Below are 16713 nucleotides of genomic sequence, written 5' to 3' on the forward strand. Positions count from 1 at the left end.
ACTTTACTCATGATGGCAAGAATAAATTAAAAGTTTCCTTTGTTCTCGAGACAATGCACACTAGATCGAGAGGTTGCTAGTTGTTGTTCACTTGGTTCGATTGTACGTCTGACTTGGGCAGAAGTAGAAAGTAGACTGATTTGCATGGGAGATATTGCTGCTGTAATTAACAACTCTTTGATGGCACAGAACGCCATTTCAGCGTCATCGGTCCAGCAGATTTTCTTAGTTTTAGTTTTTAATAAATCGATAAGGGCGGACGTAACACCACTAAACTGAGCAATAAAACGCCGATAATAATTTGCCATTCCTAGGAATCTCCTAAGTTTGGTAACAGTGTCTGGTCTTGCGTACTCTACTATCGGCCTGATTTTATCCGGGTTCATACGCAGACCTTCTGTACCTAGGAGATATCCTAAGAATGGTATTTGTGACACCCCAAACTGGGATTTTTCCAAGTTTATGGACAAATTCGCTTGTCCTAGTCGTCGTGCGATCTCACGGAGCAATTGCACGTGCTGCGCGAATGTCTCCGTTACCACGACTATATCGTCAAGGTAAACGAAGACATAGGGCTCTAATTCTCCATGACCGAGGACACGATCCATTAGTCTGGCTAGTGTTGCCGGACTGTTCACCAGACCAAAGGGCATGCGAGTGTACTGATACAACCCCTTGCCTTGTACACTGAATGCGAAAAGGCTTCCGAAAGGTCAATGGTAGATAAATATCTCGCTTTGGAAGCTGTCCTAAAATGCGACAGGGGTGAGGCAAGGGGTATGCATCTCGTACAGTGCGCTCGTTAATTTTTCGCGCGTCAAGGCACAGTCTCACCTTATTCGGTTTGATCACCAGCACGCAATTTAACGACCAGTCCGAATTACTTGGTTCGATAATCCCGGTGGAATTACAAAGGTTACTAAACCTTTGTAATTCCACCGAAACTAACTGTTGCGTTTTCGGGGACATTACATAGGAAAATTGTCGAATGGGAGGTTTTTTCTTCCATTTTTCTTGCAGTTCGATTCGGTGTACCGTGAGAGGTGTCAACGATAGTTTTTTTTTTTTTTTTTTTTTTTAATAGCCCGCCTCTTACCCCCACACCAAAAAGCTCACAAACGGAGCCCCCTGGTAGTGGACACATCAGTTCTCAGCGTACAAAAAAAAGGTCAGCACAACAAAACAAAGTTACGAATCGCGGAAACGCTGAGAACAAAAAAAAAAACAATACGAGACCGACAAAACACAAAATTTGACAAGAAGCTACGGCGAGTACCCAGCGGAAAAGAATCCTTTTAAGGGTCCCATCGTAGCTTTGCAGGAAGCTCATAATAATTTAAATTTATTTATTACTTATTGCTATAAAAAATGCATTTATCAATTGTTTTTATTTAAAAAAATGTTTACCAATTATAGCTAAAGGAATAAGCTCGAATGGTGGTGAACGAAGTTTATATTAAAAATTCTCCTATTTTATTTTTTAAAATTAGTTTCAATTTTGCTTGGAAACGAGTGCGACATGTTATTTGCTTTAAATCAGTAGGAAGCTGGTTGAATAACTTAGGTCCGATGAAAGAAATGCGTCTTTGACCAAGGTTCGTGGATACTCTGGAGTATAATAAATGATTGGCTTGTCTGGTGCTGTGAGCTCGAATTCCTGTCGTAAATTCTAGATTATTATGAGCAATAGTATTATGTAAAGCATTGTGGATGTACATTATTGTTTGGTAGTTAGTCAACCCAAGCAAAGGTAAAATGTTATGGGCATTATTATTGTATAACAAAATAGTAGGGTACATAAATGGTTTTTTATAAATAATTTTAAGACATCTGTTTTGAAGCGTTTGTAGCTTTTTCAGATTCGAAATACTGGCACGACCCCACACAGATACAAGGTAGTTCAGCAATGAGTGGATGTGCGCATAATAAAATTTTAGAAGTACATGCTGGGGAACAAAAGAGCATACTTTACGCATAGCCCCACATAACGATGCAACTTTTCTCTCTATAGATGTTATATGCTCAATCCAGGAGAGTGTGGGGTCTAAGTGAAGTCCTAAATATTTGAAGCAGTTAGTTTCCTGAATTACAGACTGTCCCATTCTTGGGTCTGGATGCACGCCTATAGCTCTTCTAGATGAACGAAACAGCATATATTTAGTTTTTGATAGGTTCAAGGAAAGAAGGTTTTCGTTGAAATACGTCGTTAGTGTTTTTAAATCCGATTCAATGTCGCGTACAATATCCAGGCAGTTGTTGTTCGGGTAGAACAACGCGGTGTCATCCGCGAAAAGACGAGGAGTCCCTTTTAACCCGAGTCTACCTAGGTCATTGATATACAATAAAAATAACAGTGGCCCAATATTACTGCCTTGGGGCACTCCTATTTCTATTGGTCTACAAGAGCTACACGAGTCTCCAATAGATACGAATTGGTTCCTATGCGACAGATAGCTACGAATAATATGATTTGCTAATCCCCTGATACCATAGCATTCTAACTTCTTAAGCAGGATTGAGTGATCCAGAGTATCGAATGCTTTTTTTAGGTCCAGAAAAAGGGCACCAACAATTCTTTTGCTATCAATTTCACTAATGATGGAGTCAATTAGTTCGGTCATTGCAATTAAAGTGCTGCAGCCCTGTCTGAACCCATACTGGTAGTTGTAAATTATGTTGTGTTTGTTCAAAAACTCGAGTAGTCGAGTGATGAGCAATTTCTCAAGAATTTTATTGAAAACGCACAATGTTGAAATTGGTCTATAGTTGGAAGGTTGGCTTGGATCACCAGTTTTGAAAATTGGAATTACTCGGGCTATTTTTAAACAGTCTGGGTACCTGCCGGTTTGAATTATTAAATTAAAAGCTTTGGTTAGGATATTTGCAAAAGTGGTACAGTTACTCTTAAGAACACTAGCGGGGATCTTATCAGGACCACAACTGTTATTTTTTTCGAGGTCTTTAATCAAAAGGATCACTTCGTTTATGGTTGCAGGACGCAAGAAGATTGTTTCTTGGACGTGTTGTATATTTGTAATAGGATTTGAGTTGGGACTCGTGGGAATATTGTCAGACAAATTTTTGCCAATACTAGAGAAATATTCGTTGAAAACATTACATACTTCTTTGGTCTCAGTGACTCTGATATCATTGCAAATTAGGCTGATGGGAACATCCGACTTTGAACGACCAAAAATGGTATTAATATTTTTCCAAAGTTTTGAATGAGTTGTGTTGGATAGAAGGTTTTCAAAGTAGGCCTTTTTGCACCGCTTTTTCATTACATTAACTTTTTTAGTTATGTGTTGCAGAAGAGCTTTGAGGTTTTCATCATTGGGGTTAATTTTTACTCGTTTCAGATAATTACTTTTGATTTTAATCAGTGTCCACAAATCGAAATTGATCCAGGGGCAAAAAACGCCTTTGCATTTAAAAGTTTTGGAGACCGTTCTAGTGTTTTCCGCAAGTAAAGAATTGTAGGTTGTGATGATATTTGTAAGACATACATCTACATCATCAATCAACTCGATGTTTTCTATGTAATTTTGGAAGTCGTTATTGAGTTTTTCATGATTGATTATTGATTTAGTCAAATTAACGGGTTCTCTTTTTACTGCAAGTTTATATGAAGATATAATTTGAACGTGATCACTAACTATGGTGTAAACCGTGTCGTTTCGTAAGCGAGCAGCATCCTCCAGTCTACAAACAACGTGATCAAGAATATTTGAACTAGCTGGGCGAGTCGGAAATGTGTTCGTACATATGAAACCATACGATTCCAGGAGAGTTTTATAACGTGAGACGACATTGTTATTCGATAGGTTAACCGGTATATTGAGATCTCCTACAATGAAACAGGGGCGCGAATTTGAAGCGGAAGCGAGAACACTTTCAAGCTTGGCAAGGAATTGACCAATATCGTAAGATGGAGGGCGATAAAAACAATGCACATCGAAATAATATTGCATTATGCAGAGTTCGATGTGAGCATGATGAAAGCCGTTAACAACAGTGTTCAGCACTACTCTATGAGAAATATTCTTCCTGACGTAGATAGCTACTCCACCGTTCGATTGTTCTCTACAGGAAAAAATCCCATTATAGCCCCTAATTTTAAAGATATCTTCATTGCCCGACTTGATCCACGTTTCCCCGATAACAAGCACATCAATTAATTTATTGCAACGATCCAATGTTTGCAAGATTTGATCAAATTTACAAAGCTCATTCATACCCCTTATATTCCATTGCAAAATATTCAGCGATTTACTATTATTCATTGAAACACTCGCATTATAACTGTCTATATCATCGTGAAAGAAATTTTCTATATAAGCCATTGAAATGAAATGTAAATTATATGTAAAAAAGCAAAATGTTATAAAAGCAAGAAGCACTATTCCCTCGGGATATTGTTTGTTCGTTTTCTTTTGGGTGATGGAGAAATCTTCGCAGGTAGCGAGTCTGCAGCGTCAGAAGAACCATTTGAGTATAGGCTAGTTATGCGGTTTAGATCATTCCGGTTTCTAATTATTTCAGGTTTTGCTTTTTCATTTTTCTTAACAAGAACAACTCCTCGACCGGACCAGACATATTTAATGTTGAGAAACTCCTGACGCTCGCGCATTTCGTTCAATAATTCTAAGCAAAGTGGGGTTAACTCATCGCGAATCGCAACATTTGTAGGTTTGCCATTGATGACCAGGGAATCGTCGATCGAAGTAGAGATCAGTCTACCAAACTCCTTTTTTTTGGTGAACAAAATCTCCTTCACGGTCCTATCTGTGAAAACCACTTTTATGGGAACCAAACTATTTGTTGCTTTTTTACCTGGTGACAACCTTTCTGCAGACACCACTGAGGAACGGTCTAGATTAGCACCAATGCAATGAGCAATTTTGATAACTAATTCAACGGTATTTTCATTACAGAGGAAGGGGACTCCCAGAAAAATGGCATTGTTTGAGACGTTATCCCGAACAGTTTTGTCTAAGTTCATCTCAAGTTTGTTTACATTTTCATAAAGGCAAGATTGTTTTTTTCTTAAGGAACTTATCTCTTGTTTTAGGGCCTCGTTTTCAGATTTTAGATCTCGAAAGTCTGAGACAATTGAATCAAATTTCGTAGATAGGAAATCTTGCGAGTTTTCAATAGCAGAGGTAATCGATCTAAATTCTGCCCTCAGGTTCTGCATTTCACAAGCCACAGCACTCGCGACTGTTATTTTCAGCTCTGACCCGAGAGCGGCTACAATATCACTTTTGTTAGTTTTCATTTCAATAATCTTTTTATAAATGTCCGAACAGTTGGGTGTGCAAAAGTACATATTTTCTTTTACGCGACGAACGGCATTGCCAATGATATTGCGGCATTTGTAATGAGCGCTTTTAAAGCAGTACAAGCAGGTTACCAGTTTGTTCGAGTCAGTCTCCCTTTTTGACATTAAAAATGTCTTACTCCACTATCTGGGGCTAGGTGTCATTCTAAAATCTAAACTATCTCCCATGTAACGAAACTATGTAAGGTTTGCACGCTTATAACTCCGATATTACTAGATGGATTTTAATCATTCATACACCAACCGATTCAGAAACACCTAACTTAAATATTGGTAATAATTTAATATCTCCCCAATAAAAGTAGACTTTTGGAAATTGGTAAAATTAAAAAGTTCACGAAAAACGGGAAAATTACCATTCGTGAGGCAGATTTCTCAGACACAGCCGTCAAAAGAGGGCAGCTTAGTGACTCAATGAAAGACGAAAAGTCATAAATAGAAGCGACGCATGTCCGTTTAAATCAGTTGTTGCTCTTGTCTCATACGAACAACATCGTCTCCGGGCGATGCAATAAGCGCTATCGATTTTCGGCAACGTTGGCATTTGCACACACTCGCTCCCAGCGTTGCCAATGTTCCAGATTTATCTGGAATCTTCCAGATTTTTCCCAACTGAACAGACATTCGTTCAAGCCAGACATTTTACCAGATTTTTTAAATTTTGCCAGATTTTTCCAGATATTCTGAATTCTACGTTACAACCCAGCGGGGATACCATTATGCCAGATTTTTTTAAAGCTTCTAGCAAAAAGTCAAATCTCTTATTCTATCAGATTTTTTAAACTATAGAAGTAGTATCACACAAATTTTGGAAATCTGGGTCTTATTCGATAAATTCACTTCTATGGAGATCAAAATGTATACCAAATTTCGATGAGTTTGAGGTCACTGTCAAGTGACAGATTTTGCCAGACATTTTTAGTTGAACTGCCAGATTTTCTGCGAAAAATAGTGGCAACCCTGCTCGCACCTATGTGACTAAACCATATACGGTTAGTTTATAAATAGAGGTGACGCGTACCCGTTTGAATCAGTTTTTGTTCTTATGTCGAACGGGTAAGATCATGGCTGCAGCGTGTGGGCACTACAATAAGCGGTAGACGCTATGCATTTTCGGCAGCGGTGGCCGTGTGCGGATTTTTCGGGTACCAGCACGGTGTCACAGAATGATTTGCAAAGTGGGTGGGTGGGGTGGTTTGGATTTAATTCAATACGGTGTGTGCTGCTTAAGAGTGTTGCGTTTGAATAAAATATATTTATTTTTATGCATGCGTGTGCGTTGTAACTTGTTAATCCATGTTTACGGCGCATTGTAGCTGCCTAGGGTAAAGAGCCTATTGGTTTTCATATGTTTCATATTTTGGTTATATGTTTTTTATCAGTAAGGCATCTGACAACGTGCTTCTGTAGTTATTGCACTGTTCAGCAGCGTAGTATTTTATATAGGGGAGTACACTCAGGTTTTATTACGCGGTATTTTTTACGCGAATTTTGAAATTTCCGCGGTTTTCATTTACGCGTTTTTTTTAAATTTAGGCGGTTTTCATTTACACGGCCTGTATCCCCTGCGTAAAAAAAACCTGAGTGTAATTGCATCGGAAACAATCACATTCCCAGCAGAACTTTTTGTTTTCTAATTTCAAACACTTTTGTTTCGTACTGTACACAACGGAAAATTTTAAAACAGAACTTACCGTCCCAGCAGCAGTTTAGGCGGGTGTTCTTTTTCGATTCAAATTCAAGCCATGTCTTAATCGTTACTGGACTTAAAATTGTTTTCCCAGTTTATCCAGTCAGAGTATCTGTCCTGCCCTATGTAGTTAAAACACAGTTCTAATTGCGTTTTAAAGTATACAACAAATTGAACGGTTAGGTATACTAATTTAAATTTTAAAATATATCTGTTTGAAATTATGCAACAAACCGCTGTACTGAAGATATAATTATGTCAGTCCTATTACCACATAAAACACCTATATAACATAAAACGCTGCAGAATTGGTTTAATAATACAATGTTTACACTACAGAGTTATAACACGTTTTAATAATTAGCAACAAGAGAAAATGTCACCAAGATAGCATAAAAACCCGTTTTAACTGGTAGTGCGAACGTTGCATAACAATGTAATTTATCAAATAATTTCATTTTTTTCACCACTAATCGATCAAGAAATACTTAACCTTAAGATTGTTTACTTAAGTTCATTAATACATTATTGAAAATTTAAATGGAAAATGAAATTTCATATTTCATGAAGAATCTGTATATTTCCGTTGCTGGGCGTGGGCTTCCTCGTCACGGTTCTAAATATGGAACTTTTCTTTTAAATATATTTTCTGGACAGACCAGCCTATTTTTACAAGATGGATTAGCCAAATAATGCCAATCACCTAGTGAGATACTTGATTAATTAATAGATTACCGTTAAAAGACCTTCAATAAATTATGTTTTAATGGGGAGGTTATATAGCAAATTGTAACATAAAAAACAGGCGAGTGAGCAAGAACTTGAGTCGATATGTGTGATAGATAAAATACATTTGCACGCTCTTGAAAAAAGCTACATTTTTAATGTCACCGTGGTCGTGTCCTGTACACAACCCTTTAATTTTTTTTTACATTCAACGCAAATAACATCATCAGTATCCATCGCAATTAAGACAAAAAAGAATACAATAATAAAGCACAAGGCACACTAGATTAAACAAATAAACTAAAATTGTACATCAAAACACAGAAAAACTTCACTATATTTTCTGCAAAGAAAAGTAATAACAGGCACGATGCAATTTCGGTTTCCGTGCAGAAGTGCCCAGTTTGAGCAAGCGATGCCCGATACCCACCTGCACCGATCAGAAGTCTTTCTGAAAAAAGTTGCCCCTGTTTTGCTGGTAGGAAAAGTGTTTTTACTTGAGTGATAATTTTTCTTTCCTCTGCATTAAGAACCGTGGCTGGAGGAGGATGATTATCAGTCAAAGAAGTTTCCAATTGGCAACATTGTTGGATCGTGGGTTTTATTCTTAATTTTCTCCAGAAATCCATCCCGCAAATACAATTGATAGCATGGTCAGGAACCACCATCGTGGCTACGACTTTTACTTGACCGTTGAATGAAAATGGAAGGTAAAGTTGTCCTGAGATCACAAGCTGCTCCCCGCTCGCCGTGCGCAACAGAATTGGGTTTTGAAGAGGGGATAATTTGGGTGATTTCAAGTTTGAATACACTGTTTTATTGATGAGGGTAATGTTACTACCACTGTCTAATAACGCCTGAACATTATGCCCGTATAAACTAATAGTAATATACGGTCGGTTATCGTTGTGGTATGGGTAAACGATTGAGAAAAGATATGGGTTCGTTGAATAAATGTTTTCAGTGACTTGTTAAAAATATGGTGAAACAGATGGTTTATTACGCGCATTTAAGTATTCAGCAGACGGCGGTTTTCGCTCGCTGAACCGTAGTTTTTTGTACAATATGGACAATTATTTGATGGGTATCCGCGGAAGCCGCAGTTCCCACAGAGCACGCCTTTAGGAAGTCTGCAAGTTGAAATACGATGTCCAAATATTCCACAATTTAAAAAGTGATTAGATGGAGGTGGACGATGAGAGTCTATTAAAGCCTCCAATGTGGGTTGAGAATTTTTATTGGTATTCGAGAAGTTTGCCGCTGATTGTGATTGCGGCGCATTGCGCTGGGGTGGATTTGAAGGTTTTTGGTTGTTATGAAGACTCAAGTTCTGTTGCGACGGTAGGGTTTGCAAATTTTGTGAGACACTTGAAGAATCTTTTTTGGATTTCTTCTTAGAAACATTTTGGTCTACCATGGCTACTTGTTTGTCGGTTCCAAAGACCTTATTGTACGCTGAGAAATTTAGTGCATCCACCTTCTGACCGGCGGCAACTAGTGTGGCTAGATCGGTTATTGGTATTAAATTTAATTGCTTTTAATAATCAATTCTCATATTTTGTGATAGAATTTGTACCTTTTCATAATCTGGTAATTGAGTGCTCATGGTACGGAACAATCGTTCCATTTCATGATAGAACTCTAGAAAGGTTTCATTTCGTTGTTGCCTGCGTTGGTAAACTTTCATCTTTATCAGAGCATCTAAATCAGGATGCATAAATGATCTCCGAAGCTCAAGTACTAAATGCTGCCAATTAAGTAACCGGCCGGTGGTACGCATTGTCATGTACCATTTTAGAGCTGGCCCTGCGAAAAGGTGAACCGCCGACTCAAACAACTCAGTCTCAGAAACATGTTCAGCCATGGACAATGCTTGCACAATTTCAAGAAACTCGTTAAGTTTCAAACCTTGATCTTTCCCATCGTACTTGTTCATCGCCCATTTAGATTTAGAAACGGGTAAACTATGGCGAAAAGAGGAGCCTTGCCCAGCCTGATTGTACGACGCATGGTTTGGATTAGAAAATTGTTGAAAGCTAGAGCTTGGACAGTTTGCCCAGTTTAGAAACGGGTAAGCTATGGCGAAAAGAGGAGCCTTGCCCAGCTTGATTGTACGACGCATGGTTTGGATTAGAAAATTGTTGAAAGCTAGAGCTTGGACAGTTTGCCCAAATGTTGGCATTATTTAATGTGGTGCCAGGGGTCGGCACTGTAGGATTATTTAGAATATGATTATATCCCTGTGGCCCATATGTTGGGAAGGGGTTTGAGTAGTTTGGTTGCGGGTTGGCAGAAGCCGCATCTGGCTGATGAAATGGTAAGTTTTGTGTTTGGTTAAATATAAGATGGCCGCCAAAATCGCACTATTTACTTTCAGGAAATGAAACTTGATTCGGAGTGAAAAGTAGATTTTTGTGAGGATGGATTAATGTACGATTTTGTGTGGTGGAATTAACGATTGGTTTCAATTGGGGAAAATTGTTATGCAAAGAACTATTGTGCTGGGCTTCTTCATTGTCCAGGTACCTAACTGCAGTCTGAGTTGCTATGTCGTTGGTTACTTCGATCGGATAATTCCTTCTCAAGATATGTAATGCGAACTTGAAGAGAACGAATCCACTTATTTGTGGGTTAACTCCAGCCTGATCGTTTGGTTCCGTATCCGAATTATCCTCAACTGTATCCAGTAGCTCATCGTTATCTACTTGTTCTTGTTCCTCCTCAATAATGTCCTCGGTTGCAAAGAATTCTAACCTAATTTTGCCTACGATTGCAACAAACATTGCTTTCAATGTTTCCTCTTGCTCACAACTTTCACAAGCTTGAAGTAAAAGCTGATACACTTTGTGAGCGTAGTGCAATAATCTGGTCTTGCATCTACTCATCACATTTTGATCGTGCCGCTTGATCCCGCTACAAATTTCTTCGTATGTTTTTTTGCACGCTTCGATTGCTTCCCCCACATTAACAGATATCAGAGCATTGATTATTTTACCATCCTCCTTTTCTATTTTAAGGTGTTCACGTAAACTTCTTTTTCTTCGCGTGAAACTCGGATCATCACGAATTACAATAGTGCGCATTGAAAGCTCAAACAAAAGTTCATCAGTGGTAAGATGGTCGACTCTCATCTCATGGTACCACCTTGACAGCAATTCAACAGCTTGGGTATAACTCAAACTCGAATCAGCCATTTTGGAATGGTCAAAGAAACAATTGATGTAGCAAATAAAACGTGTAAAAAAATTAAAAAAAATTACGCTAAGCTTTGAAATTATTGAGTTGCGCTATCCTCTATAAACTACACTCCCCGCATGTCTAGGCTAAACAACTGAATCATCTCTAAACCTTCGAACACTGGGTAGGCGATATCTTGATCACTAAAGTAATTTCATCATCCGGAATGAGAAAATATTCACACTTCTTTATATCACTCCAACCACAAAAAGTATAAATAAAAAACGTGTTTAATCCACCTAACAGTGTGATGAGACATTTCTTATAACTCTTATCACTCTTCGGATATTATATCGTTTGAGAGCATTTAGAACTTGATGCTTCGCGATGTTTTTGATAACACATACTACATGGGATAGTGGCAGGACTCAGAGAATCGCTCAAATCAGCATAGGACAACATCAGTGCTAGAAATCTCAAACCAAATCAATGGGAAAGCGAAAGAATGGCCCATAAAATAAACAAACCAACGAATTATTGTTAATGCTCTGGTAATAAAATATCTATATTGTGGTGGGAAAACTGAATTTTCCTAAAGGGATTATATATTGTACTGAGCCAAAAAATCGAATTTTTTTTTTGAATCGATTTGAAGTTTATACTTTACTCAAATTTCCAACGCGACTGAGAACTAAGAAATCAACGCTTTTTCTTGAAAAGGGTGATACTAGCAGTGATACCATTCAAAGAAAATCAACAGTGAATATTTCCAGACTTGGTTTTATTTCCTATTTAAGAACTATTGTGTTTTTTTACATCCTAGATTGCATGATTCTGTGATCAAAACCCAAAACTTCATAAAGTATTTGAAATTATTAAATTAAAATTTGTTTTTGCTATTGAAATTGACAAAATGATAGTATCGCCCCTTTGGCGATTGTTTACTTTTTCGGTCCCATCTATCAGCATTGAAGTATCGCTCTTACGTTTTTTTCACAATAACTTCCGTTTTACACCACCGATTTCGTCCGGGTTTTTTTCAATAGAGATCATTGTTACTATTTACAGCTGGTATCAGTTTGATAATCCTAAAAAATACGAAAATAACAGTTTTGCCTCTAAACTGCTAGCAAAAAAGTATCGCCCTGTTTGTTTGCATGGAGCGTGGAGGGCGAAACTTTAAATAAACAAACAAAAATACAGTTTCGCCCGTTGTATTTTTTGCTGTAGTTTAAGAAAGCAATATCGTAGAATCAAAATTTTTAGGTTAATTTGTTGCGTTTCAAAGCCCTCATTCGCATGTAAGAAAAAAGCCCTATGTTTACATTTGTAAGTATCGCCCTTTTCACAAAAAAGCATTGAAATGAAATCGCAGCTCCTGATATCACGCTATCTCTGAAGTACATGCGTGCATAGTTTCAAATTTTACTTCGACATCCACTTTTTCTAAAGGTGACTTCCCAGTAGTATTCTTGATTTGAATTATTATCGCTAATCCTAATGCCAAAGAACAAATAAAAACCTCACGAAAACGAACCGTTTGGGAAAATCATCATCATTACTGGAACTTTCATTTTCACGAAACTTTTCGATAACCTTCCGTCACTTGCGTTAATGCACTGGGTGCACAGTAGGGTGACAGGAAAAAAATGACCCCTATGGGCCCACCTCTGCGTCGATTCCTAGTCCCACCAGGAGTACTTGCACCAAATTTGAAGCAAATCGGACAAGTCTAACTACCGGACCAACGGGCCTGAAGTTTGTATGGGAATTTTCAACAATTTACATGGAGAAAACCCACCAGCACGCATTTTCGCCGCTAGGTGGCACTGTATGCATCGTATTATCACTGTAAGTGAAAATAAGAAGGATAATTGAATTGTCTACAACTTAGTCGAAGACTGCAAGTAAATCCGACTTTGTTAAAAGAAGTTATTAAACTTTTAACGAAGTGATGTCTGAGTCAGTTTTGCATGGGGCCTAGCAGTGCATGGTTGAGTATCAGTACTCGATTCACACGAACTAAACATTTTTGTGAAATAATCGTTAGGTTTAGCTCAATGGTATGTTCAGAAGAATTATAGTAAATAATACGAGTCATGCTTTGATTAGAAAATTTTAGTTCCACCTGTTACCGCATAGCGGGCGCTAACACTAACTTTTCAACGGAGAGAGATAGAAATTTGGAGTCTTCTACAAAGTTATAGAACAGGCATTTTTCAGTATTTCTTCTGAACATCTTGATACTCTATCTCTCTTCTATGAAAAGTTAGTAGTGGCGCTCTCTATGCGGTCACAGGTGGAACTAAAATGTTCTAACCAAAACATAACTCGTATTATTTACTATAATTCTTGTAAACATACTATTCGGCTAAATCTAATTATTATTTCACAAAAATATATAGTTCGCGGGACTCGAGTACTGATACATAACCATGCACTGCTAGGCCCCATGCAAAACTGACTCAGACATCACTTCGTTAAAAGTTTAATAACTTCTTTTAACATAGCCGGATATACTTGCAGTCTTCGACAAAGTTGTAGATAATTAAAATATCTTTCTTATTTTCACTTACAGTGATAATACGATGTATACAGTGCCACCTAGCGGCGAAAATACGAGCTAGTGAGTTTTCTCCATGTAAATTGTTGAAAAATCCAATATAAATTTCAGGCACGTTGGTCCGGTAGTTAGACTTGTCCGATTTGCTTCAAATTTGGTACAAGTACTCCTGGTGGGACTAGGAATCGACTCAGGGGTGGGCCGATTGAGTTTTCAAAAATTCATCATTTTTCTGGGCAGTCTAGTGCACAATGCTCTAAAAATCTAGCGAAATCGTCTTAGGGCACCAGCTGGTCTGTAAAGAATACTAAAAATTAATTTCTATTCCATAATTTTCAGTTTAGCAATTCGAGAGATCATGCTCACCGCAAGCCATGAAAAATAGACTGCGTTGTGAAGCGATGGTCACTATTTATTAAAAAATCACGGTTAAATAAAAAATAAAACTATTAAAAAATTTCAAATAGTTTATAATTTTCACAAACTAATTAGGAAAAATTGTTTAATAAGCTTTCGTAATATTGTGTAGGAAAAATGCTGAAAATTTGAAAATAAATCTGAGGATTATGATTGATTACAGAACTCTGGAATTTTCTATTGGAATGTTTTCAGGCAGGAATTTGATATAGAGGCTATTAGACAACTGTGAAATCAAGACCAATAGATCAGTTACATATCAGGACCCCATTCCGACAATTTATCAGAAGTCCTCATGATGTTTACAACAACAGGTTATCAATCTACGGATCAGATAATGTTATTGTAATATTGAATTAAATCAGTTTGCATCAATAAATTTTCAACTCCAATCCAATTTTTTTTTGGTGTGGTGGTGGGGGGCTGTATGGTGTTAAACCCCAAAACCTTCTCTTGGCTTCGCCGTTGCTTGGAGTTATTTATTTCGCTTTTCATTTTCCGAAAGGTTTCAGATCGATCCGATGGTCATAAGTTAGAAAAATTGCAGTCAGAAGGTTCGCACAAATGAACATTTTTGCACTGATAAGTTATCAAGTTCCTTCCAGACAACCTGGAAGTGTTCGGTGATTATTTCTAGCGGTAGTAGATACAAAAATGAAATACAAAATTCGTTTTATCGAAATACTGTTTGGCTTATTTCAATGGATTATTACTATATTGAACAATAAATAGGCGACAAAGAGTAATCCACAAACAACAAGCCATAACTTTTAAAGTATTCAAAATAGATATTTGAAGTCTTCAGTAAAGTTATTCGCAAAGGTAAGAGCTACAAATTTCCTGAAGACATCATTTCGATATAATCACTTCCAAGAAAATTTGTGAAAATATCTCACTCATAGGGTGATTAATCAGCAAAAGCACAATACCAAAACAAAGGGCATATTGCCTACATTATATTCTACGAAGATACTATTGACCTAAAATAAGCCGTTTTGGCGTTAATAATAGATTACATGTTTTTGGTCATATTTCTGGCAATGGGAAATGATAAAAATCTTTCGTCCGCATTTAATGTTCAATATCTTTTTTGATAATAGTCCGATTTCAACAATCTATAGCTTGATAGAAAGGTATTCGTTAAAGCTATCTAAAAACATATAAATTGTTAATCTATATAGTCAATTTCGGCAGATAATTTAAAAAAACTGCGAAAAACGCCATTTTTACGCATTCAAACATTCATATCTTGGAAACTAAACATCAGAATGAAAAACAAATTAATAGCGTTCATACTGTTTTTTAGTTCTTTCATTTAAAATTGGTTTGGATAAGATCGGTTCAGCCATTGCTGAGAAACACGAATGAGAATTTGTCCGTTACATACACACACACACAGACACACACACACACACACACACACACACACACACAGACATTGTCCCAAATCGTCGAGCTGAGTCGATTGGTATATAAGACTCGGCCCTCCGGGCCTCGGAAAAAATCTTGAAAGTTTGAGCGAATTCTATACATTTCTTTTATAAGAAATGTAAAATGATAGTAAATGAGAAATCTGTTTCATAAAAATTGAAATTAATTTAATTAATTGCAATTCCTCCCGGAGCTTACTTAAAAAGGTGTTCAAATTTGGCCAAAAGTTGAAAACCTTTTTTAAATTCATTTAACGTTGGGCGCCATTTGTAACTAATTACTTACGTTTGCCCGGCGGGGGCAATTGGCTCCGGAAAGGTCATCCAAAATCTGACCAAAGCCCATGAATCTTCTCGTAAACAATATAATCTTCGGTACCGGCAATTTGCCAAAGCGTTTACGGCCGGCCAATTAGTTTTTAGAAGGAACATGAAACTTTCAAACGCGGGAGAGTACTATAATGCAAAATATGGGCAGCAATATCTCCCATGCAAAATAGTTTCCAAAATAGGAACGAGTTCCTATGAACTGGAAGATCTTTCCGGAAAAAACTGGGAATCTGGCCAGCAAAGCACTTAAAACCAGGCTGAATAAAACACAAACTTTGCATTATTTCACTTTATTTAGCTGTGTATTTTGTTTGTTCTGCATCGAAGCTGGAAGGTGACCTGAAAAAATAAACAGAACATGAAAAATTATAAAAAAAATTAGTATACCTTTCAATGAGCTGACTTGGTAATTCAGATGGCCAGCAGCATACATTGTGCGATGGTTTTTTGGCTTTACCTGAAAATGTAGATTAAAGCATTTAAACTTCATTAAATAAATAAAATTTCCTGCATCTTACCTGAAATAAACAAGCACAGTCATCCTCGCCATTAAATAACATAGGTTTGTTGACAGCTCAGCTCCTTGACAGCTCAAGCAGTTGACCTAACGGGTGGTACAAAAGTAATCCCATAAGCACCCAGGTGGTATAATTTCCCAAATTTCAAGAACCCTCGAATATTTTCGATGTTTTCTTCTAAATGAAATAGGGTAAAGCAGTTAATAGCGGCACCGTATGTTTATCGGATGGTGCAACATAAAACCGCAAACTTAATTTGACTTATAAATTAGGGCGCCCTAGAAATTATTAAGATATTTATGCATAAGTGTGTGAGTGGAAATCATGAATCAGCAGGGAATGCTTGCATGAATGATAGTGTATGAATGAGAGATGCAAATGGTTAGTGGGTAGACTGATCGAGGAAGAATGAGAAAGAGTATGATTGTGAAAGAAATGAATGAGAGTATGTAAAGGGAAGGAAAGGAAGAGAAACAATTGTTATTAAATTTGTTTTTGTCTTTGGCGAATGGCTTTAGACA

General features: G+C 37.3%; 1 protein-coding gene and 1 long non-coding RNA gene across 3 annotated transcripts in view; both read right to left on the reverse strand.

The window, feature by feature from the left end:
- Positions 1 to 16713, reverse strand: part of LOC131682938 (transcription factor HNF-4 homolog) — a 442320-nt gene that overhangs the window by 155368 nt on the left and 270239 nt on the right. The gene's annotated exons all lie outside the window — the stretch shown is intronic.
- On the reverse strand, positions 14834 to 16218 carry LOC131682946 (uncharacterized). Its single transcript, XR_009304280.1, has 3 exons — positions 16193 to 16218; positions 16078 to 16131; positions 14834 to 16013 (listed from the first exon to the last, which is right to left on the reverse strand). It is a non-coding gene; the product is annotated as an uncharacterized LOC131682946 (long non-coding RNA).

The sequence above is a fragment of the Topomyia yanbarensis genome, chromosome 2 (assembly GCF_030247195.1).
Source record: "Topomyia yanbarensis strain Yona2022 chromosome 2, ASM3024719v1, whole genome shotgun sequence".
NCBI lineage: Eukaryota > Metazoa > Arthropoda > Insecta > Diptera > Culicidae > Topomyia > Topomyia yanbarensis.